Raw genomic sequence first — 26692 nt, forward strand, 5'->3', positions numbered from 1 at the left:
TCCAGAAGGACCAGCTGCATCAGCATCTACATTTGTAGCAACATTACCAGTAGCATCAATATTTGCAGCATCAGAACTTACAGAGTCAACAACTTCAGCATCTTCTGATACAAGAACAGTATGAGAAGCTATGGAGGCTTCCACATCATCCTCTAAGGGCTGATCTCCAACTAAGTTCTGATCAACATCCATATTCTGATGCTTACCTAAAATCTGATCTTCAGTATCTAGATGCAGAGAAGGTGTTGTAGGCAATTTTGGATGAAAATCAGCATCAGGAATTGGTGTTGTTGGTGGAGTGACTTGAGTTGTTGGAGCTTCTAGATGCAAAACTTGAGGCACTTCCAAGTTATGACTGTCAATTTCATCACTTGGCGCCTGGATATCAGCATTTATTGGAGATACTGGAGGTGTAGGAATGTGAGTGGATTCTGGCTCATGTAGTGGTGAGTGATGAGTAGCATGAGGATCTGAATCAGCACTAGGAGAATTGTGAGCTTCCACAGGGTCTTGTGAGATCAGAGATTCCTGATCCCCTTCCTTAGCTGCTGCTTCCATTCCTTTACCAGAATCTTCAGGCCTTTTTGCTAATGTTTTAAATATTTTAGCTTTTAAAGTGACTGCAGGAGTTTTATCATCAGAATTATGCTTTCTAATCCTTTTTAGAGGCCTAGAACTCCCAATATCATCATCCTTCTGAGAAAAGACCTTCTCAGCTTCTTGAACAACAGGTTCTGATACAGGAACCTGTTCCTCAGTATCTGATTCATCTCGCAGAATGAATCTCCTTCTCTTCTATTGAGTCTGAGGTACTTTCTTAGTCCTCTTAGATTTGGAAGATGAAGGCTGCACTGTAGGGTCTGATGGTTGAGGTTGAGAAGTTTGTGGTGGTTGAGTAGAGGTGGTAGGTGCTGATGGATGAGGTTCAGATGGTTGAACATCAGGATATAATGTAGTGTACTTAACAGGATCATAGGTTATTAAGGCTTGTTTGACAGATAAAGGAATTAAAAGGGGTCTTAACACAGCCTACTTATTATCAGTAGATAATAAGTCAGTAAAAGCTCTTTTAGCTATTCTGAATGATGAAATTAATTCACCATAACCTTGGGGCTTATTACCACAACAGAATCTATAAATAAGCTGACAGAATCAAGCAAAATAAATAGTAGATCTATCTTCATTCATTATGTCCCCAATAAAACCTAAGACAGCACTTGCATAGTCAAAATCAGTTTGATTTATGAGAGCATACCCGATTTGTTGGCTGAATATGGGAATTGCATCAAAATTGGAACATTTGTTTGTAAAAGCTTTAGTTATGCAATCAAAGAAGAAACTCCATTCCCTCCTAATGAAAGATCTCTTCAAATGGTCCAGCTTTGCAAATGTTATTTCATATCCCAGACTAGTCATCATGTTTTGAAGAACTGGCTCGTCAACAGTAGAGTAAACACAGTTCTCAGGTAGCTGCAGTGCTTGTCGAACCGTAGACAAAGTCACAACATACTCATCCTCCCCAGATGAAAAAATAATACTTGGGGACCCTTGAGCACCACCATCATCATACACACCGCTTCTCTAGAACTCCAGTACTTGAGTACCAGAAACTGCTTCGGGTTGAGTCAGAGCATACCCAATATCAGAACTAGCAAGAAAGTCCTGAATGAAATAAAGTTCAGAGGGTGCTTCTGACTTGATAAGAATAACAGAGAAGTTATTGGGAACAAACGTTGCTCCATCGAAGATTATGTCCTTGGGTGCCATGAGAATTTGTGAGAAAGAAAGTTGCCTGTAAGGTGTTTGAGAAAATGTCTGTATGAAAAATCGTCAGTAGATGAGAGAGAATAGAAGTAAAGAGAGAGAGAGAGAGAGAGAGAGAGAGAGATAAAATGTGAAAGTAAATAAAAGATTTTACAATCTTTTCTCTCTTTTACTTATACACGGTAGAAAAAGTAACCGTTGGGACACCTGTCAGACATGCAGTAGTAAAAGATAATTAATGGGCACGTGTATGCAGTAATCATTACTTATCACATGCAGTTTTTCAAGGAAAAACTGTTCCACTTACCAAGTAATCCCATTAATTAAGGTAGTTCAGTTTTATTTTAAAATTTAAAACTGTTCCCACTAAATAAATTTTTTATCACTGCGTGACCAATATTTTGTAAAAATATGACAAATGAAAGAATAACCAAAAATAAATCAAGTAAATAAATCCTGCCACGTCAAAATCAGAACTTGATTTATATCAGAGCTTGAAGGTCATCAGAATATGGTTAGTATCAGGATTTAACATGTTATCAGAATATCAAACGACTCAGAGACAAAATCTTGCATAAATATAAAATTTCATTAATATATTTGGCAAATACATTTCATGAAATTCAAATTGCATGCTGAAAAGTACAAGATTTTTCTAAGCTACAAATCCTAACATCAACAGCTTTTGTCCTAAGCTAAGAAGCCAGACAAAGCTGACGGTGAAGAGAAACAGGGAGCAGAAATTATTTCTTCTTCCTACTCTCAACAAAAAGAACAGCGAGACGAATGATTCTGTCGGAGATGACGGAGATATAGATCTCTTTGGACTGTCAACAGGTCACGTTTAATGATCTTTGGAAATTGAATCCAGAGATTATGAGGAATGTTGTTGATATGGTATGGAGTTGGAATTCCATTTTGAAAAACATGTACAGTCTCAGTGCCATAATTGTAAAACCAGCCAAACTCAGCCATTTGTGGTGAAGAGAGTGAGTTTGTGAGAAAATGAGAGATGTGCTGGCTGGAATGAAGTGTTGGTTTAAATAGGCAATAGAATGCCAAGAGACGCAAAGAAAATTGAATGGTTATAGGTAGAAATAATTCTACCTCGTCTCCCTAGACTGATGAGAATAAAAACAGCCATTGGAAGTGTAAAACAGGATATATTGCGCACATGAAACAAGTAAAAATTACTGTGCATAGACGTGTACCACTAACCCAAATTATATTGACTGTTAATATCTCACCCAAACATATTCTGATTTTAAATAAGACTATTTCAGATTTTAACCACAAATAAGTAAGTAAAGAATCAGAGTGTAATATCAGAACTTAGACTTATATCAGAACTTAACAGTCATCAGAACATGATTTCTTAACTCGAAAAATGAATGCCTATTTCTTTAGTTCTTCACACAAATTTTGATTTTGTTTCTTCAGAACTTAATCATCAGAACTTCCATCATAACTTGTCCTTATAATTTATGTAACTGACACTTAAACGTTCATCTAAAACACCATTTATCACCACAGTAATTTTCATCATTCATATGGAGTGTATGTGTGTGCAGTAAGCTAAATATCAGATAAAGATTAAAGTCTGATTCACTTCAGTACATCATAAAAATAAGGCATAACTAAAAACTTTGCTCAAAATCTGTCATGATTCTGAAGTCTACTTTAGAATGAGTTCATGCATGAGTCCACCTTAACTGTTTTGTCAAGTAATCATAGAGTGTGAAAAGTCACCAAGAAAAATATTTATTTTTGCTTTTCTGATGCATATTACTTAATACCAGCAATGCACTTGGGTCTTCCCTTTCACAGTTTTTGCTCTAGATCTCAAAGGAGTACCTGATTTTTATTTCTTTTTCTTTTCCTTTTCTTTTGATAAGTGAGGCTTATCAGCACTTAGTACATTCACCAGATTTACTAACATCAGAACTTAATAGATGAGAAGCATTATTCTAGTTTTTGACTTAGTAATAAGATAGATAAAGTAAACTTAACTAAGCTCAATATCAGAATTTGCTTGTATCAACAGATTTCCACATAAACAATTACTTCAAACATGGGATTTGTTAGTATATTAAAGACTACTAGGTCAGCATCTAGCATATTTATCCTCATTGGATTGAATAATCACAGAAACATTCATATCACTATCAGAGTTTAGAAATTCACATCAGACAATAATCAGTACTTAAGCAACTTTCAATTAAGCACATACTATACAAAGATGATAATATCTGTAAATACTGATCATAAAGTCTGATGTATCAGAACAAAAACTAAACAGATTTAGAGAAAGAACCTGAAACCATTCCAAGTTCATTTACCAATCTTGTAAAAGTAGCTTCACACAGTGGTTTTGTGAAGATATCTGCCAGTTGTTGATCTGTTGGAACAAAGTGCAATTCTACTGTACCTTCATCCACATGTTCCCTTATGAAGTGGTACCTTATGTTGATGTGCTTTGTCATTGAGTGTTGAACTGGATTACCTGTCATAGCAATAGCACTTTGATTATCACAGTAAATAGGGATTTTAAAATATGTTAACCCATAATCCAATAACTAATTCTTCATCTAAAGAATCTGTACACAACAGCTTCCTGCAGCAATGTACTCTGCTTCTGCAGTTGATGTGGTAATTGACTTTTGTTTCTTGCTAAACCAAGAAACCAATCTGCTTCCAAGAAATTGGTAGCTTCCACTTGTGCTTTTCCTGTCAATTTTGCACCCTGCAAAATCTGCATCTGAGTAACCTATTAGTTGAAAGTCTGATTCTCTAGGATACCACAATCCCAGATCAGCTGTTCTCTTAAGATACTTGAAAATTCTTTTCACAGCTGTTAAGTGAGGTTCTCTTGGATCTGCTTGAAATCTTGCACAAAGACAGGTAGCATATATGATATCAGGTCTACTAGCAGTTAGATAGAGTAGAGAGCCAATCATACCTCTGTAATCAGTAATATCTACTGATTTACCAGTATCCTTATCCAATCTTATTGCAGTGGCCATGGGAGTGGATGCACTGGAACAATCTTGCATTCCAAATTTCTTCCGCAAATTTCTGGTGTACTTGGTTTGACAAATAAAAGTGCCTTCTTCATTCTGCTTGACTTGAAGGCCCAGAAAATAGCTAAGTTCCCCCATCATACTCATTTGATATCTTGACTGCATCACTTTGGAAAACTTCTTGCAAAGTCTCTCATTTGTAGAACCAAAGATGATATCATCAACATATATCTGAACCAAAAGTAAGTCCTTTCCATGGTTGAGGTAGAACAGAGTTTTGTCAATAGTTCCTCTGTTAAATCCACTTTCCAGAAGAAACCGAGCTAAAGTCTCATACCATGCTCTTGGAGCTTGCTTAAGGCCAGAAAGTGCTTTATCAAGCCTGTAGGCATGATTTGGAAATTTGGAATCTACAAAGCCTGGAGGTTGTTCAACATATACTTCCTCTTCCAACTCTCCATTGAGAAAAGCACTTTTCACATTCATTTGAAAGACAGTAAACTTTTTGTGAGCAGCATAAGCCAAAAATATCCTTATGGCTTCCAATCTAGTAACTGGTGCAAATGTTTTATCATAATCAATTCCCTCATGTTGAGAATATCCTTTTGCAACCAGCCTTGCTTTATTCCTTGAAATTATGCCATCACTATCAGTTTTGTTTCTGAACACCCACTTTGTACCAACAACAGATCTGTTCTTCGGTCTTGGCACTAGGGTCTAGACTTTATTTCTTTCAAATTCATTTAACTCTTCCTGCATTGTTTGCACCCAATCAGCATCTTGAAGAGCTTCTTCCACTTTCTTTGGTTCAGTCTGAGAAAGAAAAGAATTATAGAGACATTCACTTGAAGTAGCTGTTCTAGTTCTGACACCTGCATCAGGATTTCCAATAATTAAGTCAGGTGTATGTGACTTAGTCCACTTCCTTGCAGATGGAAGGTTTTCTCTAGAACTGGATGCTCCCCCATGATCCATGCTATCTTCATCAACATTTTCTGATGCTCCACCTGAAACTATGCTCTCTGAGTTGGATCCTTCAGAAATTGAGTTTTCAGAATTATCAAAACTTGATGAATCAGAACTTTGAAGATCCAGTTGTATGTTCTGATGCTTCTTGAGATGTGGTTGAATCTTCAGTATGCTCCCCCTGCATAGGTGCATCTTCCTTTGGTGTAGTCACCACAGTTTCAATAAAGTTAGAGTTTAATCCGTCAGAGTTTGCAGTATCAGGATTTAGACTGTCATGATTTTCAGTATTAGAATTTAAGTCTTCATTTTCAAATCTCAGCTGATCATGATCATTGAAATCTTCAAGTCCAGTAATCTTCTTATCATCAAAGGAGACATTGATTGATTCCATGACAACCCTTGTTCTTAAATTGTAGACTCTGAAGGCTTTTGTGGAAAGTGGATACCCAAAAAAAATTCCTTCATCAGCTTTTAAATCAAATTTGGATAGCTGTTCAGGGTGAGTCTTAAGAACAAAACACTTGCATCCAAATACTTGAAAATACTTCAGATTTGGCTTCGTTTTTTTCACCATCTCATATGGTGTCTTTCCATGCTTGTTAATGAGTGTTGCATTCTAAGTAAAACAAGCATTCTGCACAGCTTCAGCCCAAAAATAGGTTGGTAGCTTTGCTTCATCAAGCATAGTTCGTGCAGCTTCAATAAGAGTTATATTCTTTCTTTCAACAACTCCATTTTGCTATGGAGTTCCAGGAGCAGAAAATTCCTGCTTGATTCCATGGTCTTTGCAGAACTCTTCCATGATCAAATTCTTGAACTCAGTGCCATTATCACTTCTTATGATCTTCACAGAATCTTTGACCAATTTATCCAGTTGCTTGACATGATCAATCAAGATAGATGGAGTTTCACTTTTTGTATGCAAGAAATACACCCATGTGTATCTGGTGAACTCATCTACTATGACCAAGGCATATTTCTTCTTTACAATAGACATGACATTCACTGGACCAAATAGATCTACATATAGTAGGTGATAAGGCTCAAGAATTGATGATTCAGTCTTGCTCTTGAATGAATATTTTCTTTGTTTAGCCTTCTAACATGAATCACAAAGGCCATCAGGAGCAAATAGTGATTTTGGCAGTCCTCTCACAAGATCTTTCTTGACTAGTTCATTTATATTGTTGAAATTTAAATGAGAGAGTTTCTTGTGCCAATTCCAGCTTTCTTCAATTGATGATCTACTCATCAGACAGATTGCAGAACTATTAGTACTTGTTGAAAGCTTGGCTTCATAAATGTTACCATGCCTGTATCCTTTCAGAACAACTTTGCCTGTAGATTTGCTTACAACTTCACAGTGTTCTTCAAAGAAATCCACATGATAACCTATGTCACAGATTTGACTAACACTCAGCAGATTATGTTTAAGTCCTGAGACCAGAGCTACTTCTTTAATGATGACATTCCCAAGATTGATATTGCCATATCCCAGTATTTTTCCAATGTTGTCATCTCCATAAGAAACACTTGGGCTAGCCTTCTCCACAAAGTCTGATAGCAGGGTTTTATTTCCAGTCATATGTCTTGAGCATCCACTGTCCAGAACTAGGATGTTTTTCCTGTTGCCCTGCAATCACAAAGACCACTAATGATTAGTTTTCAGGACCCAGACTTGCTTGGATCCTTTGGTCTTATTAGGTTTGTTAACATTTGCTGCGGATTTAGCATCAGAGTTTATGTTAACATTTTTCTTATCAGCATTTACACTATCAGACTTTGTATCAGAACTTACACTAGAAGGAACAATGCTAATTTTCTTTAAAGAAGGTTTTATTTGATAATAATTATAGTACAAACTATGATATTCCTTACAAGTATAAATGGAATGCCATAAACTGCCACAATGAAAACAAGGATTTTATGGCCTATATCTAACAGACTGACTCTTAACTCCTAACTTTGAAGGTAAGGAGTTTATGTTCTTATTCTTCCTGCAAAAAGAAGCCAGATGGTTAGAACTTCCACAGTTATGACATGTTTTTCTAGGAGCATTAGGAACAGGCTTATAATCATTGCTTTTATTTACACATTCATTTCCATTCCTATTTTTCCTAGGTGACTTTACCTTGTTTATATTCTTAACTTCTTTCAGCTTATGCTTAAGCTGCTTCTTTGTCATTAAGCCTACGTTTACTTCAGTTGTCTTTTCCTGTTTTAGTTTGTCAGAAGTTAATTTCTCTTTAACTTCTGATTTCTCAGTATCAGACTTTACAGCTACAAACTTAACAGGATTTAGCTTTGGCTTTTGTTTAACAACTATAGGCTTAATTTCTATAGTTCCTTTATCATTCTTATCATCTCCATAACCTAAGCCCTCTTTCCAGTTTCCACTACTTAACAAGTTCTGAGTTGTTCTGCCAGAGTTAGTCCAAGTCCTGATAATCTCTTTTTCCTTTTCTAACTCAGTCTTTAGAGATTCATTCATTTTAAGTACTTCATCCCTAACATAGAAAGCATCATCTCTATCTTTCTGAGTTTGATGGAACATGACTAACTCTTTTTCTAAATAATCATTCCTCTTTTTACAAGCAAGATTTTCAGAAGTTAATCTTTCACATGTTAAAGTTTGATCTCTATAACTAATGAACATGGTTTTAAGATATCTTCTCAACTCATTAATGTCATCAGTATGAAAGGCATAAGTAGTTTGAGGTACCTTTAACTCAGCAGCTTCAAGACTGCTATCAGCATTTGCCATCAAAGCATAGTTCACCTCACTTTCAGAATCTGAAGTGTCTGTCCAGCTTTTCTTCTTTGTGACAAGAGCCTTGCCTTTATCACTCTTCACTTTCTTGCAATCAGGAGATATGTGGCCTTTCTCACCACAGTTGTAGCATTTGACATTTGTGTAATCTCCTCTGTCAGACTTCCCTCCTTTGCCTTTAGATTTTCTGAAACTCTTCTTATCAGAACTTGCACCTTTCCTGGAAAACCTCTTTCCCTTTCTGAATTTCCTGTATGTAATCCTTGTGATTCCTTTCACCATAAAAGCACACAGCTTCATCATCTCTTCATCAGCATCCATCTCAGGCAAGCTTTCAGTTTCTGAGTCATCATCACTATCAGAACTTGATGACTCAGTATCAGACTTTGTGATGAGCGCTTTTCCTTTGCCTTTCCTTGAGGTAGCTGCCTTGGAGGATTCTTCTTCAGCCTTAAGAGCAATTGTCCTTGACTTTCCTCCTTTCCTCTTGCTTCTTTGTTCCATCTCAAGTTCTTGAGTCTTGAGCATCCCATAAATTTCATCAAGATTTGTTTCATCAAGATTATAGTTGTCTTTTATAATTGTTGCCTTCAAATCCCAACTTTCAGGAAGAGCTAACATGAATTTAAGGTTTGAATCTTCAAGATCATACTCCTTATCAACTAGTGACAAATCATTCAAGAGTTTGACAAATCTGTCATATAAATCAGTCAATGACTCATTAGGCTTTGAGTCAAAGTGTTCATACTCTTGAGTGAGTATTGTCTTCATGTTCTTCTTAATCGAATCAGTTCCCTGGCATCTTGTCTCCAAGGAATCCCATATCTCCTTTGCAGTCTTGCAGTTAATTACCCTGTTTGACATTACATTATCAATGGTACTATGTAGCAAGTGTCGTACCTTAGCATCCTTAACAATTGATGCGATATCTTCAGCAGTGTAATCACTCTTCTCCTTTGGTACAGACTTTACTGCTTCACATGCAACTACAACAATGAGTTTTATTGGCTTGTGAGGTCCTTCATTGATTCTGTCAAGATATTCTGGATCTGTAGCTTCCAGAAACATAGTCATCCTCACCTTCCATCTGGGATATTCAGAACATTTTAGTATGGGAACTCATAGCCTCATATCGACTATGGATTTGAGTCTTTGGGGGTTCTTCAATTTTGGTGGGCTTGGTTGGAGTTTCTGCTTCAGACATGATAGTTTTTGGATCTTAAACTGTTTGTGTGTTAACAGATAGGCTCTGATACCACTTGTTAGGTCAAACACACTGTAGAAGGGGGTTGAATACAGTGTATAACACAATCAAATCGAATTCCAAGAACACAAGTAATAGAAAACAAACTTTATTAAACTCTATTACAATGTAGAACTGTCCTCTCTCAGTGATGAACAAATATCACGAGAGCTGCTAGGGTTACAATGAATAATATTCTCGATAATGATAACACTTATAGTGTAAATCCTATGTCTGTGTTTATATATCACACAGTTACAAGATAATCGCTAATTGATATGGAATATAATTCTGCTTCCTAAAATATATCAATCAGTTATCTTTTCTTCCAAGTATTCCATTTTTCACAGAATTCCTTCTTCATGCATATCTCTTCTTACGTTTGTCTTGATCTTCTTTCCTTTCAATCAGCCGCCTTCCTTATCTGAAAGTATCCTTTAAGTCCTGATCTTAAGTTCTGACTTCAGTATAAGTGCTGATTTCAGTTAAGTACTGATTTTTCCTGTTTAAGTAAGATCTAAACATAAATCATATTAGACATGACATTATCAAATATATCTAACAGTTTTTATTTCTCTTGTTCATTATAAAGGGCATATTCATCCAAGTAAAACCTCACACACTTGCAGCAATTTCTGAATTCTACTGGTTTCCTTACCTTCTCCAAATTCCCCATTGCTATGATTTTGGATTTGAAAGTCACATCAAACTTTGACTTAATCTAATTAGAATCGATTTCCATCTAATTGGCCATTAATTGGTAAAATTAACTAATTAACTCACTTAATTGATCAATTGCACCAAGTGATGACTAGCTAAATGAAATCAAAGACCAATTATATAAAGTCGGATTGGCTGTAACAACCTCTTTCAAGAACCAAGATCACAATCATTTGGAGTATCAACAGGAATATCAATAACACACGGAAGTATACTTTCTATCTTTAAGAGTGGGGTATTTTTCGAAAATTTGGGCAGCATCTCCTTTATATTATTGATTACCAGTCGGACTCAAGCCGACACCAACAACCAACAATTAACTCACAAGTAGACCAATCAAATTCCATCTTCTACACTCACCATTTCACCATCACATATAATACTAAACAGTACAACCCATATTTTAGTTCAACTTAAGATTATAGAGAACAATTCTTATTATATCATACCATTTCTCATATCCTTTGATTATAACCGCATATCACTACAGAGTATTATTATTAATTATTCTAAAATTCTTCTAGTTCGTGTTTCAATTCAAGCTCTCATATTAACAATTCATCTATCCTTGACCATATACACTTGTTCTTATTAGTTAACTCGTTCAACTTCTGATAACCAACACATGGTCTCAACCAACACTCTCATAATCTTGTGAAAGAAATCTTTTGGTTTAAAAGCATCACTTCTTAAAAAGCTTTGCAGTTGAATCACCATATCTTCATCTCCCCTTATGTCTTTTCATACTGAACTTCTTTCTCTGGCTCAGTTACGAGTATCAAATTTACCATAACTCATTTACTTAAGTGGGAAAACCCAACCATTCCTCGAAGAACACCTTTGAAGTTTATTCGTAACTAGCATTTCTTCAATCGTGAACCTTCATGACAAGTATCTCTCACATGATTGAGGTATACTTCATCTTCACAATGTATTAATCAATTATTTAGTTATTATTAAGAATTTCTTCATTCGCTTCTGCTGTCCAATCAATCATTTGCCTTATCCGATATACGCAACTTTACTTTCTTATTTCTCTGGTTAATTTACCTCACACGGTTCACTAAATACTTTAATTCACGCCGAAATCCCAATTCTAATTTGATTTCCTCGTAACAACCACTTCGTTGGTATAAGGGTTCTTCTCTACACATATATATCCACCATTTATTGGCTTGCAATTATCCATGCTTATCATATTAACCCCATTCGCTACACGGGTTCATTTCACTTCCTTTAAAAATATTCAAAGAATGGACCTTACACAAGAAGGAATTTGTGTATATGATTCTGATTGGAAACTTTTTGTAAGGGATAACAGTACAAGGAAACAATCGGAAGGATTCATAAATCAACAAATCATGATTGAAGAAGAAAGGATGAAGAATGGTGTAGATATGAATGAGACAACCATATTTGTACTCAAGATGGTCAGTATTTCATACTATATGGCATACAGCACATGATTAGGTGGCGTCCCACCAGACTCTTCGTTCTTCCGACAAAGAGTTACACCATAACACTGCTTGTCTCAATCAGAAAATAAGTCTTGAGGGAAAAATGATTTTTGAAAGGAATACAACAATTTCCTTATCACCTCATAGAGCTGATTGTGAATGAAGTTCATACTTTATTCAAGACTCATAAGAGTATAAGGTATTATAGAAAAGAATGATAACATTGGTTGTCATCCATATTTCATCTATTTACAGCTGCAATGCTTATTCGAGCAATATATCCCATTTTGTGCCATATATTGACTTTAAAAAAAATCTCTGAAATGCCTTCTTAAATTGATCATTAGAATAAATTCTCATATATTAGGTCTTGTATCTTTAACGTCGCACTTCCAGGTTCAATATTTTTATAGTTCGACTCTATTTGCACTCTTACGAGATATACAATCATAACTTTAAATTTCGCTTACGCTACTAATCATTCAACATATCAACTCCCTTGCTAATAACATTTTTCCTTTAGAAAAGCCTGGAAATTTTCTCAATCTCCTTTGCTCATACTCGGCTTCTTGTGAATCGACGTATTCTTTGAACTCTAATAGTCTTAGAAATTGGATGAATAGTTTCTCCGTACATTGGTTTTTTTGTTAAACTTATCAAACAATATTTGCACTCTTCTGTTATAAAAATCCAATCTTTTCCATAATAGCGGGTTTCTAGAACAAGTATTGTTCTGGGTAATCTGAATCTTATAACAAACAAGAAACTCAAGTAGTAGTTTGACAACCAAGTTTTAAAACTTGTTTTGTTTAAAGGATTTTTAGGAAAATCTTGTTAAGAAGATCTCTTTTGAAAACTGTTTAAAATCTTGAAAATCGTACACATGGTCATCATTACTATATGAGTTGGTTGTTGTCCTTCTCAACAACTATAAGGTATCAAATTAGGGGAACACTCCAATAAGAGCTCATTCATTTCCATATATCTTCTACCCTTTTATTGGATCCATTTTTCCTTCATTGGTCGACAAAAATTCCAGTTACCGTTGCACATTATCTTATTCGTAACTTCACTTCTAATCTTCCATACTGGTAACACTCTCATCATTATCTCTTACGAATACTAAGTATAATAAGTCTATCAAATCTGTTTTATAAAATGTTAGATATATTTGATAATGTCATCAGCACTTATACTGAAGTCAGAACTTAAGTTATCAGTACTTAAGATTCAGGAGATATTTATCAGGAGATAATATCAGGACTTAAAGGAAACTTTCAGATAAGGAAGGTTGTAACACCCCCAGATCCGGGGTCGGGGATCCGGGTCGTCACGGTCTTTCTTTCCATAATATCACTTCACTTAATTAATAATAATAACCTTATGCTGTGACCCCACACTAACACACACCACAACCCGTTATAGTCTCAGAGATGAAATTGAAATAAGTACAAGTCTTTGAATCCACCATTTAACAGTTATTACAACCCAAAATAATTACTTGATAAATTTACAGTTAATTGCCATTATCTGCCACAAGTTATAATTATACATAATTTGATTCTCAAAAGTAGATGGTCTGAACTACATTAGATCTACCTCTGCAGCTATAGCAGCTACAACATCATCGGGAAGACGCGGGACGCTTCCCACGCGCTTGCGCTGGGTCTGCTGGAGTCTGGCCATCTCTCCTAACTGTTGTTGTGTGATGAAGAAATAAAGCAAGAGTGAGCCTTACAGCTCACAAGATAATACATAGTGATAACAATAATATAAGTATCTAAATGGATACTTACTAGAATCTTTATCATGCGTAAGATAATTACTTACTAGATATAAGTAAAAACAAGGAATGAAGTTACCAATACTTCACTACACCTATATCATTTATAAAGCTACTTGAACTACCACTGTTCAAAGTATTATAAGCTTTTAAAAAAAACAAACATACTATAGATGAGACCATAAGTTAAGACTTGAATAGATTCAATCTTTGAAATATTATTGAATGAAATAAAGTTACGAGATACTTTATTTAGTCCCGATATATATATATATCCATATATATATCTCTTAAACATTTCCTGGAACCTCTGTTATGTAAAGTATGAACAAAGTTTGAAACATCCAATGAATTTTGGAAAGGAAAAGAATTTTGGCATAAACCAGATATCTTGCTGATCAGGCAAAGATACCAATAAGTAACCTTTTCTACTGTAGATGGATGAATTCCTCACCGGTCATCACCCTGGCCGCATTAGCACCTCGCGCTAGACCGTTACCCGGCCACTCACGCGTTGATGGACTGCCACCCAGCCACTTACACATTCATAGACCGTACCCCGGCCTGTCGCTTATGCCGACTCAATCAGATGGACTTACTTCCCGAACATTGGGCAAGTAATCAAATTGTTTTCTCAAAACAGCAACCATGTTGCGAATATAAAATACACCACAGAGCCAGATCCCCAAGATTTTGAGCGAATATTCAAGTCTCCTTCGAAAGGAAGATCTTAAATCGGAAAACGAGTTTTGGGATCCGCTCTAACTTTTAAAATCATTTTGAAGACTCGAAAACATTTTTAAGAATGTTTGGAGTAAAGCTGATTTAATGAAATAAATCAGTCCCGATATATTAGAAAATATCTGAATATTATTATTTAAATAATATTCCCATAAAGAATAATCTTTATAAAAATAATTGAAGTAGAAGTATTAAAACTTATACTAGAAACGAGTATTAAATAACCAAAGATACACTTATATGAAAGTATTATCTTTATTTGAATAATCGAAAATAAGTTTGATTATTAACACCTTATTCTTTAATAAAATAAAGAATATATTTCAGTAATAAGCGGAGTCATAATACCTCGAATGAATATTATAAATAATATTCATTAAATAAAATAAAGGAGTCATACATCCTCAAATGAATATTCAAATAATATTCAATTAATAAAATAAAAGGAGTCATAAGCCCTCGAATGAATATTCAAGATAATATTCATTAATAAAATAAAGTTATCGAATAAACCTTATTCGATTAATAGTTTTGAAAACTATAACCATATATATATAAATATATATATATATAAAATCTATTCGGGATCCTCGACTCCCGGTTTTAGAAAATGTTTTCACCTTTGGGTCCCTATACTAAGGGTATATGCAAATTACCGCTATTCTCTAGCATAGGTAGTATCAACTGAACCAACAGATATATATGGAAAGAATACGAAACAGGCATGCATATATATACCATATCAGCATGCTTCAATATATCGCAACATTTGCTAATTAACCAACATGCATCTATCGCAAGATAATGCATATACATATATTCATCACAACAACAGTATAACGGGTAGAAAACTTGCCTGAGCGACTTGGGGTGATAAAAGGCTCGGGACGAGTCTGGTAACCTATAAACAACAAGTAAGTTGGAATTAAACCAAAATCACTTGTAAATCTATACTTTAACTAACTTAGACTCTAACGCTTGTTTTGCGCTCACTGATTCGCTTAAGTCACTCGGGTACCCTCGGCTCCACCATTTTTAATAATTTAACCTTTACGAGTTTTAAAGTGATTCCTTTGCGAGTGTCTTACCAACTGCCTAACACACTTACCATAAATGTTTCATACATTAATTAACCCTTTTTGGTCTTTAACCTATGTTTCAAAGTAAGGCGAGGGGAAAAGTTTCGTTCGCGAAATGCCGTTACTTGAAACGGTCGTTTCTCCTAAACCGTGCATCGGAATCGAACGAACTACATATCAAAACGAAGCTCGTAACATGAGCTATCTAGACATGGCAATGGTCATAATCTAGCAGGGGGTTCTCGGGTCCCAATGTTATGCACAAAAACAGTCTAAAGAAAATCGGACGTTACGACGGCTATGTTTACGCGATTTCCAATATTTTAAACCATTCAAAACCATTCCAAATCAACCTCAAATCCAACATACAACCAACATCCATCCTTATCACATCATAACAACCCCAACCAATTCAATTTAATCATTCATACTTATGCCTAAGACTAACTTTAATCATACCTAAGTTCTTTTAATCAAAACCACAACATTTACCATTCCATTTCACTACAATTTCAAATCCCAAACTCTAAATCACAACAACAAGCTACAATAGCACCCTACTAATCAAAATCATCTTATAATATATAGGAATCTAGGGTTTGGAGATGGTATACCTTCCTTGAAGTGGTGGGAGGAGCTAGGAAGCCTTAAGAAGCTTTGAGAAGTCTTAGGAAAGCTTGGATCTTCAAGGAAAACAAGAAAAACTTCAAGTTAAAAACTTGAAAACACTATTCATAGTCTTCTTCTTTGATTAAATGAAGAAGATTGAGAAGGAATTAATGGCTTAAACTCATGATATAGCCCTAACTAAGCATGAAGATGATTAGGGAATTTACTCACCAATTTAGGAAGCTTGGATCTTGAATTTTTGAAATTTTCTTGCCTTATGAATAGTGAAAAGCCGAGAGCAAAGATGAACAAGGCCTTGGTTTCTTTTTGATTTTGATCAAGAATGAATTTTCTTGGCTTGGTTGATTTGTTTTTGTGTTTGATTTAGTCAATTACCTTCTTGCCCTTGAATTTGTGTGGTTACAAAGCCACCACACCTCCTTCCTTCCCATGTCATGCTTGTGTCATCCTCATGATGTCATCCTCCCCTCCTTGTCCTCTTTCTATTGGTTGGATGACATCATTCCCACTAATCCCTTTAATTAACTTCCTAATCGTTTGCCTAATGACCGCTGATCTGTTATACGGTTCGCTTAACTTTCGTTCTCGTTTATCGTTTGAAAGATCATACCCGGGATCTTATTACTTAGGTTCCCTTAACCTTTCTCAATACATTATATTCCTTTTTATGATCCTCTATTATAATCCTTTAATTTAAATCCTTTTTATCCTGTTACCTTATACTCAATTCTCTCCGTATCTAGTGGATTTCCGGGAAAAACCAAAGTGTTCGGAATTGGATTCTGACGATCTTTATATACACTTATATACTTCATAGAGTACTAATAATATCCCAGAATATCCATAACAGAACCCCTACATAGTGTGGCGTAAAAAGTTTTCTCATTCAGCTAAAACACTATTCACAAGGGTTACAAAAAGTTGAAAATTTTGGGGTTATTACAGTCTCCCCTCCTTAAAAGGATTCCGTCCCGGAATCAAACAGAAAACAAATGGGGGTACTTTTCTAGCATTATGCTCTCTAGTTCCCTAGTTGATTCTTCCACGTTATGATTCTGCCATAGTACTCTGACTAGCTTGATCACTTTGTTCCGAAGCACCTGCTCCTTCTTATCCATAATCCTTACTGGCTTCTCCACGTAAGTTAGATCTGGCTGCATATCCACCTGCTCGTACTCCACTATGTGTCTGGCATCCCGATGATACCTCCTTAGCATTGACACATGGAACACATTATGAACTTGTTGCAAATTAGGGGGTAGGGCTAGCTCGTAAGCTAACTTTCCAATCCGTCTTAATATCTCAAAAGGTCCAATGTATCTTGGGCTTAGTTTTCCTTTCTTTCCGAACCTCATTAATCCCTTCCAAGGGGATACTTTCAACAGTACTAAGTCCCCTACTTCATATTCCTTGTCCTTTCGGGCTAGGTCTGCATATTTCTTCTGTCTGTCTTGGGCTGCTACAAGTCGCCCTCTGATAAGATCCACTATATCTTTGGTCCTTTGGACCACTTCGGGTCCGAGCATCTTCCGCTCTCCTACTTCATCCCAGTATAAGGGAGATCGACACCTTCTTCCGTACAGGGCCTCATAAGGCGGCATTCCGATGCTAGCATGAAAGCTATTGTTATAAGAAAACTCGATCAACGGCAAGTGATCATCCCAACTTCTTTTAAAGTCTATTACACAGACTCTCAACATATCCTCTAGTGTCTGGATGGTCCTTTCACTCTGTCCATCCGTCTGGGGATGGTACGCGGTACTCATATTTAACTTGGTCCCCGCACATTCCTGAAAGCTCCTCCAAAATCTGGAGTTGAACCTGGGGTCTCGGTCTGAGACAATGGACGCTGGGACTCCATGTCGCGTCACTATTTCCTTAAGGTAAATGTCCACCAGTCTATCGACTGTGTATCTCTCATTGATAGGAATGAAATGAGCTGACTTTGTCAGTCGGTCTATAATTACCCAAATGGCGTCGTGATTGGCTTTCGTCCTTGGCAAGCCTACAACAAAATCCATCGCTATCTGTTCCCATTTCCATTCGGGAATCTCCAGGGGTCGCAAAAGTCCACTGGGTCTCTGGTGCTCTGCCTTTACTCTTTGGCAAGTCAAACACTTGTTTACCCATTCTGCTACGTCCCTCTTCATGTTGGGCCACCAGTAATATTCCTTCAAATCCCTATACATCTTGGTACTTCCCGGGTGAATGGAATACCTTGAACTATGACTTTCATCCAAAATTTCATCTTTAAGTTCTTGAACATTCGGAACCCAAATTCGGTAGGAGTACCTCATTATCCCTTTATCATCTTTCTCGGTATGGATCTCCTCTCCAGTCATTGACTCTCTGCCTTCATTCATTATTTTCTCCTGGCATAATCTGATCTTTTCCAATAACTCTGGCTGCATTGAGATCTCAAAAAGCTTTTCAGTTCCGGTTCCGGTTACCTTTACTTCTATTTCCATTCTCTCAAAATCCCTTATCAACTCTTCCGAAGTCCTTATCATTCTGAGTCTTTCCTTTCTACTAAGGGCATCAGCCACCACATTGGCTTTCCCTGGATGATAGAGAATCTCACAATCATAGTCCTTGATTAGTTCTAACCATCTCCTCTGGCGCATGTTGAGCTCTTTCTGCGTAAATATGTACTTGAGGCTCTTATGGTCTGTGAAAATCTCGCACTTCTCTCCATACAAGTAGTGCCTCCAAATTTTTAAAGCAAATACTATTGCCGTGAGCTCAAGGTCATGAGTAGGATATCTAACCTCGTATTCCTTCAGTTGTCTCGACGCATACGCAATAACTTTACCGTGCTGCATAAGCACACATCCTAATCCTTTGTGCGACGCGTCACTATATATCACAAAATCTCCTTTTCCGTCCGGCAATGCCAATACCGGAGTCGTTATCAACCTTTTCTTTAATTCCTGAAAACTGTTCTCGCATTTCTCCGTCCATTCAAACTTCTCTGTCTTACGAGTAAGTCGTGTCAAAGGGGCTGCGATCTTCGCAAAGTCCTGAACAAATCTACGATAGTAGCCGGCCAATCCTATGAAACTCCTTACCTCTGTGGGTGTGGTTGGCCTTTCCCAATTTGAGACCGCCTCTATCTTGGAGGGGTCGACCAATACTCCTTCTTTATTGATCACATGTCCTAAAAACTGTACTTCATTCCGCCAGAATTCACACTTCGAGAATTTGGCATATAACTGCTCCTCTCTGAGTATTCCTAGAGCTATCCTCAAATGCTCTGCATGTTCTGCCTCAGTCCTTGAGTAGATCAAAATATCATCGATAAAAACTATCACACACTTGTCCAAGTACTTCTTAAATACTCTATTCATTAAATCCATGAAAGCCGCTGGGGCGTTGGTTAATCCAAAGGACATTACCAAGAACTCATAATGCCCATACCTGGTACGGAACGCTGTCTTGGAAATATCTTCGGGTTTAATCTTTAGTTGGTGATATCCAGTTCTCAGGTCGATCTTGGAAAAATAAACAGCATCCTTTAGCTGGTCGAACAGATCGTCTATTCTAGGTAATGGGTACCTGTTCTTTATGGTTAGCTTGTTCAACTCTCGATAGTCGATGCACAACCTCATGCTCCCATCTTTCTTCTTAACAAATAAAACTGGTGCTCCCCACGGAGACACACTGGGTCTTATCATACCCTTATCCAAGAGTTCCTGCAATTGGATAGCTAATTCCTTCATTTCTAACGGGGCTAACCGGTAAGGTGCTTTTGAAACTGGCACCGTCCCTGGGGCCAACTCAATAGCAAATTCAATCACTCTATCGGGTGGTAATCCCGGAAGGTCTTGTGGGAATACATCTTCAAATTCGTTGACTACTGGAATATCTTGTAAGTTGGGCACCTCCTTCTGCGTGTCCACCACATAGGCTAGGTAAGCCTCACTTCCTTTTCGTAGCATCCTTTTGGCCTGGGCCATGGTCAAAAATTTCTGCGTCTGCCTCTTTCCTCTAAATATAACTTCTTTCTTCCCGGGGATATTTAACTTAACTTTCTTCCCTTTACAGTCTATCTGAGCATCGTTGCTAGATAGCCAGTCCATTCCCAAAATCACATCAAACTCCCCTAATTTAAAAGGAATCAGATCAACACTGAAAGATTGCTCCCCTATGCCTATCTCACAGGCGGGGTGAATCTGGTTAACAGGAATAATTTCATGATTGGCTATTTCTACTTGTAAGGGTTCTATTAAGGGTTCAGCCTTAAGTCTTAACTTACGTGCAAGGTCCTTTGATATAAAAGATTTAGTTGCTCCCGAATCAAATAAAACATTTGCACTGACTGAATTTAGAGAAAGGGTACCTGCTATCACATCTGAATCTTTCATAGCATCCTGGACTGTCATGTTGAAAGTCCTCGCAGTAGGTGGCTTATTAGAAGCAGCCCTGCTTGCTCCCGAAGCTGCTGGTTTGTTCATTGGGCATTCCCTCTTCCAATGACCCGGGCGTCCACACAGATGACAATTGGTGGTTGGAACGACGGCAGGGGCTGACGAAGGGCATTTATTTGAGTAGTGGCCTTCCCGACCGCACTTAAAACAGGTTACTGGCTTTCCTTTACACTCCCCAGTGATTCCTTCCACATATGTTACAGGCTGGCAATGGGGGTCGAGACTGGTTGGAATAGGACATTCTTGACTTTTGGCCGCCCAGGCTCACACTCACACTCATCGGCCGCTTAAACCCAGTGTTCTTTCCCGGTAGGGACACTGCTCCTCGATTAAATCTAGTTGGGAAGCTCCTTCCTGCGGAACCTCCACCCATGCTCATACTTTTCCTCTTTATTCCTTTCTTCTCTCTTTCCTTCTGCATCTGTTCACTTCCAACTTCTACAATCGTTGCCTTTTGCACCAGAGTGGCATAGTCCGTAAGCTCAAGGATTGCCACCCTATTCTGAATCCACGGTTTCAGTCCCTGCTGAAACCTCCTAGCTTTCTTTTCCTCGGTGCTCACAAACTCCGGCACAAACCTTGATAACTCAGTAAATTTCGCTTCGTACTCTGCTATAGACAAGTTATTCTGCTTTAGCTCCAAGAACTTGAGCTCCATCTGGTTTTCCATAAACCTCGGGAAATACTTCCCCAGAAACAACTGACTAAATCTCTCCCAGGTTATAATAGCGTCTGTCTCCATATTTTTCTTGGCCTCCCACCAGTAGTTAGCTTCTCCTTTCAGAAGGTAGGTAGCAAATACAGTCTTCTGTGCCTCCTCGGTACTCAAAATCTCAAAAGATTTCTCTATTTCCTTTAACCATGCCCTTGCCTCAACTGGGTCGGCTGATCCGTGGAACTCAGGGGGCTTAAGGGACTTAAAAGCCCTGAAAGAGTTTGCCACAGCATTGTTACTTCCTTGAGGGGGTGGGTTGGGTTGACGTTCCAAATTCTGCCTTAGGAGTTGCATGAACTGGCCCATGGGATCCATGCCTGGGTTTGGTACTGGTTGCTCAACCTCGGTTTCTCCTTCTTCAGCCTCTATCTCAAATCCCTCAACATCATATGTTTCCTCTTCCTCTTCATACAGGGAGTCATCCTGTTCCACATAATCCTCATCTTCCTCTTCACTGTGTTCTTGGTTTCTATTGTCCTGATTATGGCTTCCGTGGTCCTCAGATCCAGGGTTCGCCCTAGTTCCAATCTTTCTTGGCGGCATGATTCTGATAATAATTAAAAAAAATTATTGGGAAAATTCAACGTTAGGTCGCAATCATATACAACATTGTGCCTTGCACAGCTCTTATAATGGGGAGAACGTATATCGCAATTTTATTATTTTAAGAAAGTTCTAGTACGAAGTGCAGTAATAATAATGATAAAAACAGTGATCCCGTCACTATGGAACTGAACCGAAAGGAAACAAATATATACATAATGCGAGAAATACATAGTTTGATCTGGTCAAAAGTACAACAGTGCTACAGTCATCTGTCCCAAAAGTGATACACAAGAGTCTATTGGTCTAGTCAGAAAAAGGGATGCTATATACAAGTCAACTATCCCGGAAAATTGGCTCTTACTAAGGCCTCGGCTAACTAGACAACTAGACTATTCCATCATCAATCCTGAATCACACACCGGAGCGGGTCAGCTCCCATACCCTTTCCATCGCACGACGGAAGATATAGTCGGCCTGCCGCCTGGAGATCCTACCATGCCTGTCCCCCTGGAGCGATCTGAGCCTCGCTCGGGATGTGAGCTCTATCCCCGTAAGCTCCCTCCTCAAGGATCGGGGTATAGAAGCCCTAGTCTCATAAGCTCGGGTACGCCTACCCGCCCTCTCTTCATCCAACTCCCTCCTGGCCTCATCTAGTCGGCCCTCGGCAACAGCCACTCGGGTCCTCAGAACATCCTGAACATATCCATGTGCTAACGAAGACTGCCTGCGGGCAGGGTCAAGAGGTGGTGAATCCGGAGCCACTGAGGGTGCCTCCTCGGTCTGCCTAGGCTCGGAAGTATGGGTCTCTGAGCTGTCATCATCGGGAATCCAAGATAGTGGTGGAGGGGTAGGGGCTCTGACCACCGAAAGTGTGGGTAATGGGGTACCAGCATACACTACCATAGGTCCAACACGCTCCTCAGCTACTGGGACCTCATCCAGGTCCTCCTCATCTGGAATAGCAATGACCTCCGTCTCAGGCTCCTCTGAGGGGTCCTCCTCATCCTCCTCCATCTCAGGCTCCTCCTGATCCTCAACATCTAGCAATGCCTCATCATGCTCACGCTCGAACATCTCAGGGTCCTCTATCTCAGGCGCCTACACATTAAACGAGCTAAGTTACTATCATGATACTTATAAGGGTTCCCGTAAGGGTTTTAACTGTCAGTACTACTTTAAGTAGTCCGACCATGAACTTGGCAAGAGTCCTTATTATCTTTGTGAGTTTATTATTATATCATCGCATCATCTCTGAGGTTTATAACGCTTAGCTCTGATACCATTTCTGTAACACCCCCAGATCCGGGGTCGGGGATCCGGGTCGTCACGGTCTTTCTTTCCACAATATCACTTCACTTAATTAATAATAATAACCTTATGCTGTGACCCCACACTAACACACACCACAACCCGTTATAGTCTCAGAGATGAAACTGAAATAAGTACAAGTCTTTGAATCCACCATTTAACAGTTATTACAACCCAAAATGATTACTTGATAAATTTACAGTTAATTGCCATTATCTGCCACAAGTTATAATTATACATAATTTGATTCTCAAAAGTAGATGGTCTGAACTATATTAGATCTACCTCTGCAGCTATAGCAGCTACAACATCATCGGGAAGACGCGGGACGCTTCCCACGCGCTTGCACTGGGTCTGCTGGAGTCTGGCCATCTCTCCTAACTGTTGTTGTGTGATGAAGAAATAAAGCAAGAGTGAGCCTTACAGCTCGCAAGATAATACATAGTGATAACAATAATATAAGTATCTAAATGGATACTTACTAGAATCTTTATCATGCGTAAGATAATTACTTACTAGATATAAGTAAAAACAAGGAATGAAGTTACCAATACTTCACTACACTTATATCATTTATAAAGCTACTTGAACTACCACTGTTCAAAGTATTATAAGCTTTTAAAAAAAACAAACATACTATAGATGAGACCACAAGTTAAGACTTGAATAGATTCAATCTTTGAAATATTATTGAATGAAATAAAGTTACGAGATACTTTATTTAGTCCCGATATATATATATATCCACATATATATCTCTTAAACATTTCCTGGAACCTCTGTTATGTAAAGTATGAACAGAGTTTGAAACATCCAATGAATTTTGGAAAGGAAAAGAATTTTGGCATAAACCAGAAATCTTGCTGATCAGGCAAAGATACCAATAAGTAACCTTTTCTACTGTAGATGGATGAATTCCTCACCGGTCATCACCCTGGCCGCATTAGGACCTCGCGCTAGACCGTTACCCGGCCACTCACGCGTTGATGGACTGCCACCCAGCCACTTACACATTCATAGACCGTACCCCGGCCTGTCGCTTATGCCGACTCAATCAGATGGACTTACTTCCCGAACATTGGGCAAGTAATCAAATTGATTTCTCAAAACAGCAACCATGTTGCGAATATAAAATACACCACAGAGCCGGATCCCCAAGATTTTGAGCGAATATTCAAGTCTCCTTCGAAAGGAAGATCTTAAATCGGAAAACGAGTTTTGGGATCCGCTCTAACTTTTAAAATCATTTTGAAGACTCGAAAACATTTTTAAGAATGTTTGGAGTAAAGCTGATTTAATGAAATAAATCAGTCCCGATATATTAGAAAATATCTGAATATTATTATTTAAATAATATTCCCATAAAGAATAATCTTTATAAAAATAATTGAAGTAGAAGTATTAAAACTTATACTAGAAACGAGTATTAAATAACCAAAGATACACTTATATGAAAGTATTATCTTTATTTGAATAATCGAAAATAAGTTTGATTATTAACACCTTATTCTTTAATAAAATAAAGAATATATTTCAGTAATAAGCTGGGTCATAATACCTCGAATGAATATTATAAATAATATTCATTAAATAAAATAAAGGAGTCATACATCCTCAAATGAATATTCAAATAATATTCAATTAATAAAATAAAAGGAGTCATAAGCCCTCGAATGAATATTCAAGATAATATTCATTAATAAAATAAAGTTATCGAATAAACCTTATTCGATTAATAGTTTTGAAAACTATAACCATATATATATATAAAATCTACTCGGGATCCTCGACTCCCGGTTTTAGAAAATATTTTCACCTTTGGGTCCCTATACTAAGGGTATATGCAAATTACCGCTATTCTCTAGCATAGGTATTATCAACTGAACCAACAGATATATATGGCAAGAATACGAAATAGGCATGCATATATATACCATATCAGCATGCTTCAATATATCGCAACATTTGCTAATTAACCAACATGCATCTATCGCAAGATAATGCATATACATATATTCATCACAACAACAGTATAACGGGTAGAAAACTTGCCTGAGCGACTTGGGGTGATAAAAGGCTCGGGACGAGTCTGGTAACCTATAAACAACAAGTAAGTTGGAATTAAACCAAAATCACTTGTAAATCTATACTTTAACTAACTTAGACTCTAACGCTTGTTTTGCGCTCACTGATTCGCTTAAGTCACTCGGGTACCCTCGGCTCCACCATTTTTAATAATTTAACCTTTACGAGTTTTAAAGCGATTCCTTCGCGAGTGTCTTACCAACTTCCTAACACACTTACCATAAATGTTTCATACATTAATTAATCCTTTTTGGTCTTTAACCTATGTTTCAAAGTAAGGCGAGGGGAAAAGTTTCGTTCACGAAACGCCGTTACTTGAAACGGCCGTTTCTCCTAAATCGTGCATCGGAATCGAACGAACTACATATCAAAACGAAGCTCGTAACATGAGCTATCTAGACATGGCAATGGTCATAATCTAGCAGGGGGTTCTCGGGTCCCAATGTTATGCACAAAAACAGTCTAAAGAAAATCGGACGTTACGACGGCTATGTTTACGCGATTTCCAATATTTTAAACCATTCAAAACCATTCCAAATCAACCTCAAATCCAACATACAACCAACATCCATCCTTATCACATCATAACAACCCCAACCAATTCAATTTAATCATTCATACTTATGCCTAAGCTTAACTTTAATCATACCTAAGTTCTTTTAATCAAAACCACAATATTTACCATTCCATTTCACTACCATTTCAAATCCCAAACTCTAAATCACAACAACAAGCTACAATAGCACCCTACTAATCAAAATCATCTTATAATATATAGGAATCTAGGGTTTGGAGATGGTATACCTTCCTTGAAGTGGTGGGAGGAGCTAGGAAGCCTTAAGAAGCTTTGAGAAGTCTTAGGAAAGCTTGGATCTTCAAGGAAAACAAGAAAAACTTCAAGTTAAAAACTTGAAAACACTATTCATAGTCTTCTTCTTTGATTAAATGAAGAAGATTGAGAAGGAATTAATGGCTTAAACTCATGATATAGCCCTAACTAAGCATGAAGATGATTAGGGAATTTACTCACCAATTTAGGAAGCTTGGATCTTGAATTTTTGAAATTTTCTTGCCTTATGAATAGTGAAAAGCCGAGAGCAAAGATGAACAAGGCCTTGGTTTCTTTTTGATTTTGATCAAGAATGAATTTGCTTGGCTTGGTTGATTTGTTTTTGTGTTTGATTTAGTCAATTACCTTCTTGCCCTTGAATTTGTGTGGTTACAAAGCCACCACACCTCCTTCCTTCCCATGTCATGCTTGTGTCATCCTCATGATGTCATCCTCCCCTCCTTGTCCTCTTTCTATTAGTTGGATGACATCATTCCCACTAATCCCTTTGATTAACTTCCTAATCGTTTGCCTAATGACCGCTGATCTGTTATACGGTTCGCTTAACTTTCGTTCTCGTTTATCGTTTGAAGGATCATAGCCGGG

This window comes from Apium graveolens, chromosome 4, assembly GCF_009905375.1.
Source record: "Apium graveolens cultivar Ventura chromosome 4, ASM990537v1, whole genome shotgun sequence".
Taxonomy (NCBI): Eukaryota; Viridiplantae; Streptophyta; class Magnoliopsida; order Apiales; family Apiaceae; genus Apium; species Apium graveolens.